General features: G+C 34.9%; 1 pseudogene; it reads right to left on the bottom strand.

Annotated features, from left to right (window-relative positions):
* Positions 1–716: 716 nt before the first annotated feature.
* LOC146905320 (uncharacterized) lies at positions 717–7,723 on the bottom strand (annotated as a pseudogene).
* Between the last annotated feature and the right edge of the window lie 13,906 nt (positions 7,724–21,629).

The following is a 21,629-nucleotide window of genomic DNA, read 5'->3' as shown; positions in this document are numbered from 1 at the left end:
TGTGCATAATAATGATAATAATATGATTCTTTCTATTGGACTGGACTAGCAATAAACTTTTTGTGCCCATTAACAACATCACATAATATTATATGAATATCTCCGCTAGTAACCTCTTTGAGTCATGACAATTCAATCCACACTAAGTACCAAGTAGATAAGGTATTTTAGACATACAAAGTACATAAACCATATTATAACAGATCATTTATATTTGCTACAATCGCAAACATATAAAAAAAATTGGCTTAAACACACTTTTGATCCCCTATTTTAATATAATCAGAATTTCGATACCCTTATTTTTAAAACCACTATTTTAGCCTCCCTATTTTACATTTAGTGGTTTTTGTAATCCCTCATCAATTTTGATGATTTGTCACTGCCATTAATGATGCCACAATGACGTGGCTAATTCAGTTTCCATGTCATTACTAGGCATTTCCATGTCATTTACTATTAATTGAATTACATAATAAAAATCTAATTAAGTTACAAAATTAAAAAATTAATGTTAAGAAAGGTAAAATTCATATAAAGAAGAACAAAAATATGTGAATGGAAATTATTCTCAATAAATTGAAAAGTGGAAATACAATTCTGATTTATAGAGAAAGATGGAGCGTGCAAATACTAATTGTTGTTCGTATCAAATCCCTAGAATATCTCCCTACTAATGTAAAAATAAAAACAATAGTAACAAAATCTTCCAGCTGTTAATTCTGAACAGATTGACTCTCTTTGCTATCAGTAAGAGTTCTTCTATCGATATTATCCGTTTGATCCAATTCTTTATTTATGGCTGAGATTTGTTTGTTCAACATCCTCCCACAAGCTGAAGCATGGTATATGTTGAGCATGGAAAGCTTGGAAATAAAACTGTGAAACTTTGGAGTTGAAAGTGCCTTTGTAAGGAAATCAGCTAGCTGTTCTGAAGATGAGATAGGTATGAGTTTTAAGATTCCCTTTTGAACCTTTTCACACACAAAGTGACAATCTATTTCTAGGTGTTTTGTCCTCTCATGGAAAACCGGATTAGATGCTATATGAAGAGCACTCTGGTTGTCACAGTAGATAACCGGAAGCTTACTGCAATTAACCTTCAAATCTGCAAGTAAATAGAGCAACCATTGCAGCTCACATGTGGTAGAAGAGAGAGCCCTATATTCTTCTTTAGAAGAGGATCTGGAAATTGTTTTTCGCTTCATTTCTCTCTATGAAATCAATGACTTTCCTAGAAAGAAACAATAACCAGATACTGAGCGCCTTGTGTCTAGACATCCTGCCCAATCAACATCAGAATATCCAAGTACTTGTAGTTCTGATTGCCTATCAAAGAAGATACCTTGACCTGGATTGTTTTTGAGGTACCTTATGACTCTACAAGTTGCATGATAGTGTGTCACAGTAGGTGAGTGAAGGAACTGACTTAATTGTTGCGTTGCAAATGTAATATCAGGGCATGTGGTATTTAGATACAGAAGCTTTCCAATTAGTCTTCTATAAGATGAAATATCTTCATAAGGCTTTCCTAAGTTATTATGCAACTTAATTGAAGTATCAAGTGGTGTGGAAGCAGGCTTTGCACCAAGTAGTCCTGAATCTCTCAATATATCCAGACAATATTTCCTTTGTGATATGATGATACCTGACTTAGAATATGCTACTTCTAATCCAAGAAAGTACTTCAACTCTCCTAAGTTCTTGATGCAAAAATTAATGTCCAGAATAGCTTTAATTCTAGTAATTTCAGTGAGAGATGTACCTGCGAGTATGATATCATCAACATAAATCAAGAGCACTGTGAATTCATTATCTTTGTGAAGAGTGAATAATGAATAATCAGCAGTTGATTGTTGATATCCTTCTTGAATCAATAGTGCTGTCAATTTTTCATACCACTTCCTATTTGCTTGCTTTAAACCATACAAGCTTTTCATCAATTTACAAAGTTGATTTGGTTTTGTGCGTGTGACACCTTCTGGAATTGCAACCAATCTGGCCTTGTACCTTTCAATGGATCCATCAGACTTTTGCTTTATTTTATATACCCATTTACTGCCTATGGGCTTCATATTCTGAGGCAAATCAACAATACTCCACGTGCCATTTCTTTCAAGGGCTTCTAATTCATCTTTCATAGCAAGTACCCAACATTCAGACTTACTAGCTTCTTGATAGGTTTGAGGCTCAATGCAGTGTGTGTAAGACATACTAAATGCGTTGTATGAAGGAGACAAGTGTTCGAGTGAATGAAAAGAATTTAGAGGATAAAGATTACCTGAGTTGACTGGTTCTGCTGTGCTGACAGAAAGATTGTCACAAACGTAGTCTGCCAAATGTGGTGGAGTTTTTCTTTGTCTAATAGGCCTGTTTTGAGAAAAGAGTGGTATATATATAGGTGCAGACGTGTCAGAGTTATTTTGAGATGTGAGTGGTGTATGCACAATAGTTTCAGAATTTTGAGGTGAATTATTGATGTTTTGTGCTTCAACTTGTGATGTATGATCAATGTTAATGGTGATAGGATGTGAAGCGGCCTAAAATAGGCTACTCGAAAGTCAATGAAGTCGCCACCAATGTTTATTAAAATAGGGAAAATGTCGGAAAAACCCTTTAAAAACAAAAAATGGTCTTCCGAACCAAATTCTAGGTTTGGGAGTCGATTATGCGTAGGGAAGGTATTAGCACCGTACAATATCCGTTAAAAGAAACGGTTACCTCTAATTAGTTGTACAAAATATTGTTAACTTAAAATATTAATTTCTCCTTATTATTAAATGCAAATAAAAATTGAAATGAAAATGCAATTTTGAAATATAGAGGAAAAAAAAGGTTTTTTATTATTGTGCTTGACAAGAGTTTGATCTTGCTCCTACATATCTCCTGGTGCGATGGAGAATTCAAAGCTACGTAGTTGTGGGGTAGAAAGTGTTTGTGTGTTGATTGATTTTATTTATGGTTTGGTCGCGCGCTTGGGCGAAAAAGTTTGCTTTTTTAAAAAAGACGGACTCGCACCTGGGCGATGGTATCCGTTTTGAGAGAAAAAATTAACCGCACATGGGCGTGAAAAGATAAAGCTTGGTGGGTTGAGATTGATTTTAAATGGAGGACGAATATCCGACCGAAAGCGAAGTGTCTACCTCGTTTCCGAATATTCGGGGAAGCGTCAGGTGTCTACCCAATTTATCCTTTTTCACTCGCATAAAAAAATGTTTTATTATTTTTGTTTTATTAAGAATTTAATCGAAAGATGAATACTTTGAACTTGATCGGGATGGAGATCCCGCGTTCCGCATTCGGGGAAGCGTCGGGTGTCTACCCAAGTTTTCCCTTTTTCGATCGATTAAACTCGTAATGTTTTTAAATGTTTTTTTTTGCGCAATGACCAAATCAAAAGAGGATTCGACGTAGTCACCGATTTTGAAATCTAAATAGTGATCGAATCAAAAGTGGATTTGACGCAACAGTTACTTTTAGATTTTTTATTATAGATTTTTTACTAAATATTTATTAAAATAATACAAAGATCAAAAGATGAAACAAAATGCTACTTATATAAAATAAAATAAAAAAAAGCTGTTAAACATGGGTCTCAATAGTGAAATATTAGATTAGCTTTTCAAATTACTTAGGCTTTGTTTGCGAGTTTGGAGGGGAGGGGAAGGGAAGGCTTTGAGGGGTGGAAAATATGAGGGAAAATGGAGAAATCTTTCAAAAATTTTAAAAGAGTAGTTTTTTAGAGAATGATAAATTAATGCATATGATTACTATATTTTTAATTTTTAAAATAAGATAACAACATAGATTAAATTTGAAGAATTCATATAAACCCTCCAAAACCCCCCAAAACCCTCCTCCAATGCAATTTTTTAGTTCCCCAAATGAGGAGGGTTTAGTATTATGAAGAAAAGTTAACCCCCCAAAGCCCTCCCCTCCCATTTTCCTCTATTTCTTCCACTTGCTCATTCCTTCTTTTCCAAGCCTTCCCATCCCTTCCCCTCCAAACTCGCAAACAAAGCCTAAGTCTAATTTTAAAATATGAGAACCAGCCCAACTGAATCTATGATATATGTGATAATAACAAGCAATAAATCATAAAATTAGCAAACAAAAACAAGAAAACCAGGAGTTTCATCACATTTCACAGCTGCACGTATAATGATAGTACAGAAGGAACAAACCGCTGAATGGTCAAGGGAGAGAACAGCTGAGAAAAAGAAGAAAATAACAACCGCGATCCGGAACTGGAGAATAAAAGAGGGCTGTTGACGGTGATTTCGTCCGAGCCTTCACCACGAGCGACGGCGACGGTGACGGGAGGTTTCCTCCTCTTTTACGGTTTCTTTCATTTTTTATTGCTCTTGTTATTATTATTGTTTATTATCACTCATTAGTAGTTTATCATCACATATTTCATTCACCATGGGTAAAGAAACATTAGCACTAGACAAAACAATCAGCACAAAAAGATAGATACAGGAATAAGAATTTACCTCTTGAAGACCAAATAGCCAAGAACGAGAACTCTCTATTCTTTACTTTGATTATCACTCACTCTGTTTTAGTTTCAAACTCTATTTTTTGTTTTGAAGCCAATTTTTTTTCTCTCAACACTCTCTGTTAATGAAGATTGTCTGTAATTGCTGAAGTTTATCCTCTATTTATAGAGGGATTTGAAGCTCTAAGCATTAAATGTTTGGTTCCTAATTGTCAAGTTTGGATGCACCGTATATGACTTTGGCTTTCACATTTGCCATCCATTTCAATTGGTCCTGACATCTTTTGAACTTAACCACCGCAAGCTATGCCTATAGGGATGGGGAAGAAGAGTTTTTCAATGTATTTACCTAGTGTAGCACTGTATGCAGAGATGAAAGGTTGAAGGGCTTCACTGTGTGCTCTGTTTTGCCTACTTTTCATTATTTTATGTTTTTTTGTATTTTATATTTTTTTGTATTGTTATTTATTGATGTAAAAAAAGCGTAAATGGATTGAACACATTTGTACTTAATTAATGAATCTATGAATGAAACCGTTTAGCTTATCTTTTTTTATTTTATTTTTTTTATGAGAAAATTAACAAAGAGAAAAAAAACAAGCTAAAATCTATTGTCATTTATTTTTATTTTTTTTGAAAAGGCCGGACAAAATTGGGGTACTACTGGATGGTAATTCCATGCAACAGTTTGTGAGTTTTGTTTGTAAGGAAGAATATGTTCATGGTGGCTAATATTTCTAGACACTAAAATCTCTTTGTTATTAATGTCAAGCAGTACTGCACCTTTTACTCCAGCTTTATAGCCTAAAAAAATACATTTTCTTGCTCTAGGAGTAAGTTTAGTCCTATGTGACAATAAAGTGGAAGCAAAAACTAAAGATCCAAAAAATTTTAAAGTATGCAAGTCAGGCAATGTGCCTTTTAATATAGCCTAAAAAAATACATTTTCTTGCTCTAGGAGTAAGTTTAGTCCTATGTGACAATAAAGTGGAAGTAAAAACTAAAGATCCAAAAACTTTTAAACTATGCAAGTCAGGCAATGTGCCTTTTAACAAAAAATATGGAGACTGATTTTGAAGTACAAGACTAGGTACTCTATTTATAATGAACACACATGAGAAACAGCATATGACCATAAATTTTTTGGTAAATTTAATTGAATTAATAATGCTCTTCCTACATTCAAAATATGTTGATGTTTTCTCTCTACCCTTCCATTTTGTTGGGGAGATTCCACACAACTAGTTTGATGCAAAATTCCTTTTGATTGATAGAAAGAGGGCATAATAAACTCAGGGCCATTGTCTGTTCTCATTATTTTAACATATGATGATTATGTTGTACTTCAATTTCTTTGATGAAATTTATTACATTTTGTCTGGCTTCACCTTTATGTTTCATTAAAATGATCCAAGTATATCTACTATAATCATCAACAGCAGTCAAAAAATCAAAATGTATCAAATCATAAGGCTTTAAAGCTTTATTAGAACTATGAGTAAAAGTAGATTTTCCGTGCTTGGCAAAGTGACAGATGTCACATACTGCTTTATGATCACTAATAACAAAAGGAAATTGAGATTGCAAATTCAACATCCTAGAATTGGACAAATGTCCTAACCTAAAATGCCATAATGCATTATCTGGTAAACTAACATAATTTATATAATTGATGGTTTGAGTAGACAGTCTTGAGGCAGAAACTGCTTCTTTATTTGGCAAGACTAGAGAGTATAATCCATCCATCATTTCAGCTGAACCAATCATCCTCAAGGCTTTCTGTTCATGTATGAGACATTTTTGGTCAGTGAATGACACTAAACAATTTGAATCAGAACACAAATTTGTAATAGAAATCAAATTTATATGAAAATTTGGAACATATAAAACATTTTTAATGGTGAGATCAGTTGAAAAATTTATTGTGCCTGCATATTTTGTGATAATTTGATGATCATTAGGTAATTTTATGGTCATTGGAGGGATTTCACTATAAGAGTGAAACCAGTGCAGTGAGGCACATACGTGATGACTAGCTCCTGAATCTATGATACATGAGCCGAATGTGATGTTATTACAAAAAGAAGAATAAACAGAGACTATACCATTCCTATCAGTTGATGGATGACCAACTGTTTAGGACGAGCAAACCTGGTTCAAATTAGCAGAAGCTGAAGGCTGAGCAATACTAGAATTCTAAATTAAAGCAATCAATTTAGTATACTGATCATGAGTCGGAGAAGGAGGTGTTCCTTTGTCTAGTGTTGCAGGTGAATCATTACCAAACTCACTCCCTTCATGGGCAGCACTGTTAACTTAAGAAGAATTGGTGCGTTGCGAATGAGGAGGGAGTCCATGCTTACGGTAACACGTGTCAACAGTATGATTATTACGGTTGCAAAATGTGCAGACCCATGGTTCTAAACCATAGGACGAAGGACCAAACTTGTTTGATTTGGATGCAAATTTTCTAGCATCAGAAGCATTAACCAGGACCTTAGATTCATCACATAAAATAGGAGAACTCTGACGTTCATGTTGCAGAACCATTGAATTTTTTTTGTTCATAGTAGGTAATAGATCAAGAGGCAAAATCTGAGATTTAACTACAGCGAAATTATCATTTAATCCAGTAAGAAACCGAATTGCCTGTAAAAGATGATGATTTTTCCTAGCAGTACGCATCACATCACAAGAACAACGATTACGACAAGTGCAAACATGAATAGGCATGTAAATCTCTAATTCTTCCCAAAGAATTTTAAGTTCGGAGTAAAATTCAGTTACCGATCATGAATCTTACTTGAGAGCATAGATTTCTTGTTGTAATTCAGATACATGAACCAAATCTCCTTGTCAAAACCGCTTCTTCAGATCAAGCAAAACATCAGCAGCGTTTTCCATGAAAACAATGGATTGACTAATGTATTCATTAACCGAATTCATGATCCAAGAAAGAATCAACATGTTGCAACGGTTCCAGGCACGGAGTGAAGGATCAAAAGGATCTGCAGGCATAACAATCGAACCATCAAGAAAATCGAACTTCATCTTTGCACCAAGAGCTCTACGCATAGATCGAGCCCATGTATGATAATTGGAGCCGGAAAGCACTGGAGTAACCGTGACGGAAGAAGGACCGTCGCTGGGATGCACGAAGAAGGGACTGGTTTGATCCATGGAAGGATCAATTGGAGGAACAGGAGCCAGACGAGGCGGCATGACAAATAATGGAAGCAAAACTTAGATCGTTTACGCAGCGAATGATACCATGTTAAGAAAGGTAAAATTCATATAAAGAAGAACAGAAATATGTGAATGGAAATTATTCTCATTAAATTGAAAAGTGGAAATACAATTCTGATTCATAGAGAAAGACTCTCTTTGCTATTAGTAAGAGTTCTTCTATCGATATTATCCGGTTGATCCAATTCTTTATTTATGGCTGAGATTTGATTGTTCAACAATTAAAAGAATAAAGATTCAGATCCTCGCTTCAATATGGTACATGAACCCTAAATCTAAAATCCCTAATTTTCTTAAATCTACTTCTCTTCCTTTCTCATTTTCGATTCAGATCCTCTCTTCCTCGTTTGACAATTCGAAATTAAAATCAGAATTCGTTCATACTTCAAATTCAAAATTCAAAATTCGTTAGGAACCTCACTTCTTTGTTTTCGATTTAGAAAATTGTTCATAACCTCTGGTTTTCAAATTCCACGTCCAATGAACATATGCAATGAAATATGTTCTCAATTCCATTGGGTTGAAGGGTATGAGGAAAAAAAATATTGGTTTCTTTCAAATGATACAAATTGAATATAAAATAAAACTTTCATTGTGGTTGCTTCTGTTATTAAAATTCTGACACACTGTAAAGATGTTGAACACGACGTCAAGACTAGAGAGATGTCAAGAGAGATGTTCAGACATCGTGTCAACACAAATAACTAACAATAGCTTTTAATAATAAAGACATAAGGTAAAAGGCACAAGTTGTTTGTGAACCCAGTTTGGTGCAACGTCACCTACATTTGGGGCTACCATGCCAGGAAGGAAATTCACTATAGCAGTATTAATTTGAAGCATGCATAAAAACTATCTCCAGTCTACTCGCTTCTCACTTAATCACAACCCGTATCTAAGACTCTCCTAAATATGAGATCCCCTACTCACTTCCTCTTAATCACAATCCCAGTGATGGACTCAACAGTAAAGACAGTAATGGAGACACACTCCTTGACAAAAGAATCCACTCGTGCTTACAAGCTTATTAGTGAATCAAAGTTTAAAACTCAACTAAATAGTCCAGCTCTAATATCAAAGAGATACGGGAGTGGCTCACAAATAACAAAGACATACTAAAAACCCTAATTGACTCTTTTGTGAATTGTAGCTTCAGTGTCAAAATAGGTCCTGAGTCTTCCTTTATATAGCCTGATTGCAGAATAGGCTTGATGCGTAAATCGGGCTACTCATCCAGCTGAATCACGATATTTCAGCACAAATATTCTGAAGCAGATCTGATGTTTCCTTAAATGTTGCAACAACATACTTAAGAAACACGCTAAGTACAAATCGCATATCTCTGCTTCTAGAAACAACACACTTCTTGGTCAACTCTTCGCGTGAAACAAATCTTCAGAGAATCTTCAAGAAACTCACGGTTAAAAACAAGCTCCAAGAAAGTGGAACAAGACACGCTATGATGTCGTACCAAAATGTGAAGACATCTTGTCCGACATCTTGCTAAAACTCTTGTTTTAACAAAATGCAGCCAACATAAGTCTACAAACCTAACAATTATGATTAATTATCAAAGGATAATTACGTGTGATCTTGTTCAATCTTTGACAAATAATTAGTTAGGAAAAAATACAGAAAAATATGTATTTATTGTATTACATTCGATTTGTTTTAATCTATACTACCTCTAACACTGTGCTTATTCCAACAAAAAGAGCTTATACATTTATAATTCCAAATATCAAGTATCTAATCTTATAGCAAATGTGTGGACATCCTACTTGAGTCATGATGAGTTTCTAAATTTGATTTTCTGCAAAATTGGATTTAGGATGTGTACTTAAATTGGGGCAAAATCTCAATCTGAATCTTAGTGAGGGTTTGGTTTCATATTTCTAATGGAACGACGTCGAACGAACTATCTCCTCTGAATCTTTTTTTTTAACTTAATTAGATTTTATTATGTAATTCAATTAATAGTAAATAACATGGAAATGCCTAGTAATGATATGGAAACTTAATTAACCAACACACACTACCACGTCACTGCCACATAATTAATGACAGCGACAAACTATCAAAATTAAGGGACTAAATTAGTGGTTTAGAATTAGGGGGATCAAAATTCCGGGTTAATTAAAATGTGGGAATCTAAAGTGCATTAAACCCAAAATATTATAAAAACACAGTCATCTCCCAAGTAAATATTACTCCCTCTGTTTCAAAATACATGTCCAAGTCAACCACTTCACATATGTCAATGCACAATTTTGACCGTTAATATCTTTAATTATCTAAAGTAAAAAATTATAAAAATTTAATATTTTGAAAATATCTGTCCAGACAAATCAAACAACATCTTGCATGCTAATATTAATATTAATACATTAGTTAAAAAGTATGATCAAAGTAAGTCAAGTGAATAGTGCACATTGCAAAAATTGGACATGTATTTTGAAACGGAGGGAGTATTATTAATCATGTTAGCAAAGAGATAATTATGATATATGTCTCAATTAGTCATACTATTATTATATATTTCACCACTAATAGGCATTTGGACACCCTTCTTAGTAGAAAGCAATGTTACCTAATAACATCAAATGTGTATAGAATATTATTTTTCCGCTTGTGAATACTGAATAGACACAAACACATACTCGAGTATGTAACAGAATAAAACCCATTAGACATATCCATAAAATTTGTAATTTACAAGAAACATAGATAGATTGAATTAAGGTAAAATAAAACACAACCTAAACACCAAAGATTGAAATATGAGAGCCAATTCTATACATATCTTTATTGCAAAGAATTGTGAATATACTTTTGTAGTCCATCAACAACATCTTGCATCGAAATGACTATATTTTAGTACCATTCCCAAATAACATGGAAAACTTAACTTGAACCGTCATTCCTTTATTGCATTTTGGATGGTGATTGTCAGATTTAGAAAAATGTACCAAATTATTTACCAAGTAATAAAGTGTAAGTAGAGTATTGTATCCATATGGATTCTCGTTCCAACTAGGTAATACTTATTACTTATTTGGGAATAATAAAAATAAATAAAACAATAAAAATAAATAAATAAATAAATAAAGGGTAAAGGGGTTTTGCAATTTGATCTATTTGCAACAGAGCAAGATTTACCTGTTTTGATTGCATAATGTTAGTGGCGGATAGGATTCTTTTAATCCCCCCTATTCATTTGTTGGAATTACTTAACAGTCAAATATTATTCAACTTTTAGTGTTTTCTATTTAAGTGATGAGTTCCTGGGGTTTTACTACCTACCAGCTGTCAAGTTGCACATGTTGATCGTATGAGTACGTACGTGTAGGGTCTTACTCTATTAGAGGTTTGGTTTTATTTCTCTCCAGCTGTCAGTTGCAACCTTCTACCGGAGTTTCTACGGGTTTTAGAGTTTAGATTTTGATGATAGAGCATCATATGACATTTTTGGCTCGTTTTTAGTATTTTTAGTACTTTTCTTTGAATTTGAGGACAAATAAGTTGAAAGCTAGAGGAGTTGTTAATGGTTTGAGGAATATATTGTATTGTTTTCACTTGAGTCGTTGTATTTCACTTTTATCCAAGATCATGCAGCTCCATAGGTTATTTTGAGTGTTTTGTAGTGAGAAATCATGAAAATTGACAAATCAAGACATCACTTGAAGGATTAAGGATATGTACAAATTTCAAGTTCCTAGGAGTTTCCAGACGGAAGAACGATCGAAAGCGGGAGAAAAACACAAGAATTTGCACATCAAGGGTTGTCCTGGGCGTGACTCACACCTAGCTGGGCATGACTACGCCTGAGGCATTAAGGCTACTGCCCTAGGCATGGCTAACACCCTTTCGGTGTGGATAGCGCTCGGCTGCGGGCATAGTTTTCTTGCAGCTTGGTTTTCAAGTCGGATCTGTGCAAAAAGCCCATTTTTCTTCTCCTAAACCCTACCCAATCATTTTCTATCAATACAGACCCTTGCTCTCATTATTTTTCATTTAGAAACACTTGACGGTTGGAGGCAATGGTCAAACATTAGAGCTTTAAGGCAGGATTCTTCATTCTCTTGTTCTCTCTAGAGCATACACCATGCGCCTAGGGAATGGTTTTTGCAAGCAATGTGCCTAGGGCATGGCCATGCGCCTAGGACATATCCATGCGCCTAGGGCATGGTTCTTGCTACACTCATATGTGCCTCAAGCATGGTGCATGCGCTCCGAGCATCCAAATTGCTTGGGGTGCAAGAGTCTTTTCCTACTTTTTATGGGTAAAACCCACATTTTTAGCCCAAACCAGTTAGAAACTCTCACTATAAATATCATCCTTCCTCATTCAAAATTTCTCGTTAAGAACTATGGCAGTTCAAGAGGAAGGCAATTCTAGAGCTTCGGAGGAATTTCTATTTTCTCCTTGATTTTCTAGGGTATGTTTTTATCTTTAGTAATTTGTTTTTAGTTACCATGTGTAACTAATTCTTTTTAGGTTAGAGTTCTAAGATGAACCTCTATTTATTTTTGTTAGATATTTATTTAATTTAATGTCATTTATATTTTATTTATTTTTTGTTCTGTATTAAGTTTTGTTAGGAATTTAGTTTATTTTTGTAGTAGCGCAACCCTAGATTAGATACTTAGGTTATGATAGGGCCTAATATTGATATTCATATCCTGATGCTTATATCTTGCTATTAATATTTATCTGTCTAGGAAGTAATTAGTTATAGCTAGCGAAAGATACCGAAAGTGAGTTGACCCTAGTAGTAAGTACTTGGCAATTTTAGGGGGGTTTTGAAGTAATTCACGAAAAAATCATGTAAATCGGAAAATCAAGAATATCCAAAGATTTGTGAAGTCTTTGTGAATGCCAAGATGGAAGAGTCAAGAGGCCTCAGGAGACTTTACAGTGCGAGGAATTATGTTCCCAAGTTCTGAGGCAAGTTATTTGAAGACAAAGACCTAAAACGACGGAAAATCAAAGAAACTGGGCCCGAAAGGCAGCGCCATGCTCCTAGAGCACATACCATGTGCCTAGAGCATGGAAAAATCATACCATGCGCCTAGAGCATGGTGCATAAGCCCCGAGCATCTAAAGTGCGCGGGGCGCAAGCGTCTATTCTTCCTTTTTTGTGGGTAAAGCCCACATTCTTAGCCAAAACCCAGTTAAAATCTCTCACTATAAATATCATCCTTCCTCATTGAGAATTTCTCATTCAGAACTGTGGCAGTTCAAGAGGAAGGCAATTCTAGAGCTTCAGAGGAGTTTCTCTCTTCTCCTTGATTTTATAGAGTATGTTTTTATATTTTGTAATTTGTTTTTAGTTACCATGTATAACTAATTATTTTTAGGTTAGAGTTCTAAGACGAACCTCTGTTTATTTTTGTTGGATATTTATTTAATTTAATGTTGTTTATATTTTATTTATATTTTGTTCGCTATTATGTTTTTTTAGGAATTTAATTTATTTATGTAGTAGCGCAACCCTAGATTAGACACTTAAGTGTGTCACAAGGCCTAATATTGATATTACTACCTTGATTCTAATATCTTGATATTTATATATTGATACTAATATCTATTTGTTTAGGAGTAATTAGTTATAACTAGCGAAAGATACTGAAAACGAGTTGACCCTAGTAGTAGGTACTTAGGAGGTGATATTGCTAATATTGAGTAAAATCTGCTAACTTTGGAGGTAACTAGTTAATAATTAAGGAAACAAGTGTCTGCTTGAAGGAAATAAGTCGTAGCCTAGTAGAACCATTATCTTAAACTCTTGGTAAGGTAGGGCTGCCCGTTTTTAGTACTACTAAGTGCGAGAGAGAGTGTGCTATGAGTGTCCTTAAATTCATAGATGGGTTGACCTACATGAACCTTGGCCTTCATTTCCTTGGGGAATCTTGGAAAGCCAATATAAACTCTATGCTTTCAATTACCTTTGAGGTGGTAAGACCCCACACGTAAGGAGCACTATGTGACCAACATGTGTAACCAAACATTGGAGGGGTAGACCTAGTCAACTGAGAAGTATAGACCGCACACGTAAGGATCATTGTGTGACCAGTAGGTGCAGCTTGACGACCGATTAGGTTAGTAACGTCCCAACGACCTCATCACTTGTATAGTCTACCTAAGATAAATGAACGCGACATTCCTGTTATTTAATATCCAAGAATATAAATAGGGAGGATTCGATCCAAACCGCTGCTTTGATCTGTTGTAAACAGATAAAAATTGCAAATCTCTAACCCTTCTTTTATTTCATCGTCAAACTAAAAATAAGTAAGCTGAATTGTTTAGGCGAAACGACAATTCCTGTGGATACGATACTCTACTCATCGCTTTATTACTTGGTAAATGATTTGGTACACTTGCCTAATCCGCACACCAACCCGAAATTCTTCAATTCCATTGGCTTTTTTAATTACCACCTTTTTTAACTCCCTAAGAAGTAAATGTTAGAATCTCAGTCGTTTAATTATTCCCTTCTTTGGACAATGTAGTGCTCAATTTAGGTTGGTCCTGCAATAGTTTTTGTGAGAAGCTTTGTGTGAGGTTATCCACTTGTTTAATTAATGATTCCTTAATCAACGTTAATCATCTAAATCAAAAACCCTAATTCTGCACTCAGTAGGGTAGTTCAACCGTGCAACCTTATTTAAATTTAAGTAACTTTTGCAGTTTAAAATAAGTTTTATTAATTATTCCCTATGTTCCTTTTTAAGTTCTTTTTAGTAAATTAACACCAAATTAGCGATGTGTACTTTTGCACATTTTCTTCCTATTATACCCTCATTTTAATCCACCAATAAATTCCTACTTTTTTGCACACATTTTATCTTTCCAATAAATTTAATATGTTATCTTTCTCTCGTAACAAACAATTATCGGTTATTATCATATTCTCCAACAAATTCCTATATTTTTATGCACTCTCTATCATAATAAACAATTGTCAATTTTTTAAATATTGTACACATCTTTTTAATTATTTTAAGTCAATCTAAAAATTATTCCAACTTCACATTAATCAAAAGCTAAGAAAAAATTAACTTTCTTCCAACTCATTTAATCATAGTTAAGACTTCAACTATGACTTCAACCAATGTTGCTTATCTTATTTATAGAATTTTAACTCTTCTTTGTAACCATTGTTTCTAACAAAATTTTGTTTAAATTTGAAGATAACAAGAAACAAACTTTGTATAAAAAAAACAAACTTTTGTTTTCCAAATAGATAGCATTAATTAGTTTTATTGAATAAGATAAGAATAATTGACGAAGAGTATAATTGACAAATCGTACCCTTAAAATATCAAAAGATAGTTAAATAGGAACAAAAAATTCACCCTAAAAAGACTATTAAAAATTCACCCTAAAAAAACACTTAAAAACAATCTCCGTTGTCACAACTAAGTATCTAATCTAGGGTTGCGCTACTACAGAAATAAACTAAATTCTTAATAAAAATTAATAGCGAACAGAAAATAAATAAAATATAAACGACGTTAAATTAAATAAATATCCTACCAAAATAAATACCCTACTATTGAATGCATTATCAGCTTACACTCAAAAGTACATGCATAACACGATCACACTATGAAATACTACTCTTGAGAAGTCTCTTATAGAGGCTTAATTTATTTACACTTTCATACAGCATAAGTTGCTACAGCTCCAGCACCAAATCTGCAATAGCAACAGTTGCAAATTAGTCAAAAATACATAAATATATTCCAATTGTAATGCAATGCAAATAATATGATGCTCCATAGTATATTGGTTTGCATTGAAACTGAAAAACCTGTCGGGGATTGAGTTTGAAATTTCTCGTATGGTAAATATTATTATACATTGTGTTTAAAGAAGTATATTTTGCACAATGATAGGGTTTGATTATTTACAATATTTTGCATGGGCAAGATGAAGACAATAGGGGTAAGGAGTTATGCTTGAAAACGTTTCTAATTCCTTGTAAGCATTTTTTTCTTGATTGAAAAATTCCCGATAAGTATTAATAAAGTACATGATGTTATAACCTAAAATACATTTATGATCAGTAAATAATTTTAGGATCATATGCTATGAAGCAAGGACTCGAACACGGATACCTGACACAACACTGACACAGACACGTCAAAACCACTAATGTAAAAAACATAGGACACTGGCACCGCTACCTATATATTAATTTATGGGTCTTGTTAACAAGTGCCCTTAGCGCACTTGTTAAAGATTCTAAAATAGAAATAATTGGTAAGTTTTATGTAAAAAAATATTACTTTTTCAAGTTTCAAAGTTTTGAATGCATCAATCTCAAGACAAAACTTCTTCTTTAAGCTTCTTAACAAATGCCTTGAGTGCACTTGTTAACATTTTCCTTAATTTATTTATAAAAGATCTAAATTAAGAACCAAAATACATACATATGCATCTAACTTGAGCAATTGATTTCATTAAAAAATGTTCTATAATAAGGTTTATTAGTATTTGGCCTTTATTTACCCACCCACTATCGAAAAATTTAAATGCGTTGTAATCAGCTTTAATGTCTATAACCATTCGTTGATCAACATTTCTCACACATCTTTAACTCTTGAATCTGAAGGTGAGAAAAACACAAGAAGGGGGGTTGAATTGTGTTTTGAAAAATTCTTCGTTTCTCCTAAAAACTGAACACACTGATCAGAAGCTAAGTGAAACAGCTTCTGAAGTGATAAACAGAATCTGAACGTAGCGGAATAAAACAGAGAGAGAGAAGAAGAAAGACACAAAGCAATTATACTGATTCCTTCCACAATCCGGAAGTAGTCCAGTCCCCCTTGCACTTCCAAGGAGATTTCACTAGAATGTAATATCTGATTACAATTGCTCAAACACACATCAAGAGACTTCCTTTGCTCAAGCACACTTCGCAAGAGTCTTACTATGCTCAAGAACACAATCAAGAGACTTCTATGCTCAAGCACAACTGCAAGAGACTTCTAACCAAACAAGATTACAAAGAATAATGTTTGAGATTGAACACTTGATATACAATCAGAGGTGCTCACAAAACAAATCAGATACAGACTCAATAACTTAAGAATTTCTAAGATAAGAACTTGAAAACAGAAATTCTAAGTAACTTTGAATGCAAAACAATTTCAGCAGAGTTTTGACGCTTGTAAATTGTAGTTGAGTCGTATGCCAAACTCTAAGTCTTAACTCCTTTATATAGAGGTGTGAAAGAGACGTTGTGAAATTGCCAGCACATCAAAAGAGTCGTTGTTGAAGCTTGATCTTTCACCAATGATCTTTTGCCTGATTTGGTTGTTGTCCTATGAAGAACCAATTTGAAATCCATTCCTAATCCAAAGGAACATCTTTGCAGGAGAAACCGTATTCTGGAGCTGTTTTCTTGTCTTGTAGCGTGGACACAAAACATAGTAGTGGAGAAGGTGATTGTACAGTTCGTACAGGGTACAATGTCAACGCTTTCGTTCATATTGCAAGCAAATGCCTTCAAACACCTTTGAAATGACCGTTGCTAGAATCCACTAGTCTTCTGCAGTCCTTTGATGAATTTCGATCCATGAAACAACTCTTGAATCCTTGAATTTGGTAAATCCAGTTGATCTTCAGCTTCTGGTGAAATGGCTTCTGATGAGGCAGCTTCTGATAATGTTGCTTCTGATGATGACGTGGCGCTTCAGGACCTTTAGTCTTCAGAAGCACTAGTCTTCAGGAGCACTTGACTTCAGGAGCGCTTTTCTCTCTTCAGGAGCATCTTGACTTCGGGAGCGCTTTATGTCTTCAGGAGCATATTGCCTTCAGGAGCGTCTAAGCTTCAATTTTGTTGATTTCTTTTGCTCTTTATTTGCTCATTCAGTACCAATAAATGATGTAAAAATTTAACTATGGTCCTGTACACTTGAACAAATATTAGCTACTCCAATTTACAATTTTTAATACGTTGTTATCATCAAAACTCATTAAGGTTCATTGTTAAACACATTTTGTTCCAACAATCTCCCCCTTTTTGATGATGACAAACAATAGTATTTAAAAAGTGATTAATTGTTGTTAATCTAATTAACAAGTTGACTTTGGGGTTCTGAGGTTTGTAAGCTCAGAGTCTGAGGTTTGTAAGCTCTAACTCCCCCTGAGTCTGATAGTCTTTAAGGTGAGGTTTGTAAGCTCCCCCTAAGTTCTATCCAGGTTAATTAAATTTATTTTAGCACAATAATAATATCAGAGCTTAAATAAAATGGAAAGAAGTAGATTAAAGATAAGAAGAATGGTTCCATTAATTTTTATTTGAAATTTGATACTCCCTCATTTTGGTAAAAAGATAGAAGATTTTCAAAATTTTCAAATATTATTAATGGGGCTCAGAGCCTTTAAATACTATCACATATACTCCCCCTTTTGTCATTAATCAAAAAGAAATAAACAAAAAGAAGAGATGAGAAAAACATAAGATAAAGGTTCAGAGCAATATATAAACATATAAACCATCTAAAAATAATCAGAGCATAAAAACTAATCAAAAATATCAGAGCAAAAACTAAGTATACACAAGATATAAACAAATAGTAGTACTCAGAAGCGACAAGAGTTCATAAGCACAAAACAGAGTTCAGAAGCATAAGATAATCAGAAGCGAAAACTAAGAGAGAAGCAGAAATAAAGCAAAATATTTCAGAAGCATAAAGACACAAAAACAAGCTATAGGTGTGCAACTAAAGGTTTGGCTTGTTTTGTTTCTCTAAAATCTTCCTCAAAATCTCTTGTGTTTCTACATATTTCTGATTCATTTCTGACTTGTATTGCTCTTCCCTGATTCTTGCTTGTTCCATATCAGCTTCGAACTTGATTATCTTCAGTTTCTGCTCTTGTAGCTCTCTTTCCAATTCTCTATTCCTTTCCTAAAACACCTTGTTCTTCTGAACTAGAGACAGATCAGGTGCTGCTTTGCTCAGGTCAATCTTGGAAAGGAATGATAAGTCCAGATCCTTTGGGTGAATGTAATTGGGAAGAAAATCTTCAGGTTCTCTTCCTTTGATGCTTAGAGGATTCTTCACCCAAGTTCCAACGATTTCTACATCATCAGAATTTGTTTCCATACCACTCAGCCATTCTTCCAGCTTCTGCTTAGCTTGCTCTTGAGCTTCTATGCAGGAATCATGCAGAGCTGAAATGAGATTGACTACTCTTTCCTTTATTCTCCTCCACTACTTCTGATAGCTGATCTTATGACCCAAGTCACTTCTTCCTTCTATCAGCTTGATTACCTCAGAAGTTATTTCTTCCCACACACCTTGTAAAATATGAGAGTCCAGGAAAATGGTGGGTGGTGAAGGTTGTTTAGAAGGTTTTGGAGGGGCCATGGGTACAATGGCTAGGTTTTTTGTTGGTTGGCCATTTGTAGTTAGAGGTTGGCTGGTTGAGGGTTGGTTAGAATCATTGTCAATGATCATATCAGAGGAATGATCATCTTGATCATCCTCAGAATCAAAATCCATATCAGATGCATCATTGTAATCGGTGATCTTGACAATTTCAACCGATAAAGGAATGGTGGATGATTGGGTTGGCTCAGGAACATGTTGTTCAGTAGCCACTGGTTCAGATGTAGGAACAGTTTGTTCAAGAACAGTGTGTTCAGGAACAGATTCAGGAATGAATGGTTCAGGAACAGGTTCAGGAACAAATGGTGATTGATGTGGTGGAGAAGGGGTCTTTTGTGGTTCAGGTTGTTGTTGTTGTGGTGATGGAGTCTTTTGTGGTTCTGGTTGTTGTTGTTAGGGGCTTTCTGAAACGACTTTTTCAGAAGCAGACGCTTCAGGAGCCATTTCAGAGGTTGTTTGTGAGTTTGACTCAACATTATCAGGTACAATCATGTTGAGGGGTTGGATGTTTAGAGGTTGAGGGTGATGGCGGAGAATTCTATCAATGTATTGGTTTCCTCTCTCAGAATATTCTTCTAACTTTTGATCAATTATATGACCAACAGGCTCATAGGAGCTAGTCTGAGAGGGCTTTGTGTGGGTTTTGGTTGATGTTGGATGTCTTTGTAATAGTTTTGGATAACGATGACCTAGAGGTTTATCATCATCAGAGTCAGAAGATGTTGATGTGGTTTCTAAAGAGGTGGAAGAAGAGTTGCTGGATATCTCATGTACTACAGGTTCTGTGTGAGAAGAGACATTACCTGTTGTAGAAGCTTCTGAACACTCAGCTGTTCTCTTCTGATCCACTTTTGCAGTAACGGGACCCATCAGAAGTTGTGAAGCTTCTGACATCACAGTCTCTTGTAGTTCAAAAGCAATCTCCAAAACTTTTTCAGCAGCTTCAACAGCACCAGATGCAGCAGTAGCAGTTCCTGCTTCCTTAATAACATGAGGAAAATCCTTGATCCTCCTTACTGCTGGCTTCCTCTTCTTCTTTGGTATAGTTGGTTGATCAGGAGCAACCAAAGAAGTAGCAACTTCTTCAATTGATGGTTTTGCAGATCCACTAATCTTGAGCTTGTCAGAAGTAGCTTTTGCTTTCTTTGAGGGTTTTTCAGCTTCTAAGTATTCTTCTGCAGTCATCTTCCTCTTAGATTTTCTTCCTCTAGCAACTGGCAGAGCACCACCATACATTTCCTCAGGTACATCCTCCAACCTGATGACTTTGTTAGTTGCCTCAAAGTGATCCTTGATGAAGTACATCTGTACATCAAGAGGATCCTTCTTGCAGATGGATGGAAAATCTTTCATAAGATCAGATTTAGCTGTGGATTCCTTCAAGTCAGTATCAAGCTTGGTGACAGACTTGATCAGCTTCATCTGCTTGAGTGTATGAGCATTAATGAACTTTCCAGTCTTAGTGTCAAGCAGCTTATCTGTGTAGGCTTCAATACTGTTGAGTTTGTCAAAAATCCCTCCTTGATAGAAAATTTCTGATAAGAGCCTTCCATAAGGCACCCAGGGTCTCTTCTGCAACTGACTCTTTCTCAGACTATCAATCAAGTGTTTGAACATGTATTTGGGCACATTCACCTTATCTCCCTTTATGAAGTGCTGAAGAAGAACATTATGTGCCAATGTTGGTTTATCACCTGCACCTTTTGGGAGAAAATTTTCATTTTGGATCTTCAGAAGCAACTTCTTCTCAATGCTTAAGTCAGCATACTTTCCTTCCTGTGTGGAGTTGTACATAGCCATGTTTACCTTTTCTTTCAAGAGGCGTTCTTCAGAACATGAAATTTCAATCCCTGAATATTTCCCAGAAGCTTCTACTCCAAGTATAGAAGCTATCTGCCATTCTGCAATGACAACTGGAATACCACAGATGCTTGACCTGATTTCTGTGCAAGTAAATGGTTCAAGACCCATTTCTTCTCTGGTCTTTCCTTTCAGACTCGGATAAAGTAACACCTTTTCCCTTTCTTTAGCTATTGATGCAGCTTTGTCGTAAACCGATCCTCTCACCCAGAAATGCCTAACCATGGTTTCGTATGTTGGTTCATTCAACATACTGAAGTATGGCATAAGACCTTGTTCTTCGTAGTAACTTCTGATCCAACAATCATGGAATGCTAGTGATGCAAAATCCATCAGATTTTCTATTTGAACAAATAAATCCCATTCTTCTAGACTCATGGTTCTTCCTTTGATACTATAGGCAGGGGCCTCTTGTGCATTGAATTCTGGAACGCTTTGGTTTGAGCTTGATGACGCCATTGATGAAGATTGAAGATGATGAAGAAGATTTAGGGTTCTAAGGTTTTTGAGAGATGCGCTTACTTCGCAAGAGGTTTAAAAGAAAAGTGTTTGTTGTGAGTGAGTAGTGTGTGAATTGACAAAGTGTTAAAAGTAAAACGATTGCAATTAAAAA

Source organism: Medicago sativa, chromosome 7 (genome assembly GCF_051527215.1).
Source record: "Medicago sativa cultivar Bolivia chromosome 7, Bolivia_mono, whole genome shotgun sequence".
Classification (NCBI taxonomy): Eukaryota; Viridiplantae; Streptophyta; class Magnoliopsida; order Fabales; family Fabaceae; genus Medicago; species Medicago sativa.
The sequence above is the reverse complement of the archived record's forward strand: the minus strand, read 5'-3'. Positions and strand labels throughout refer to the sequence as shown.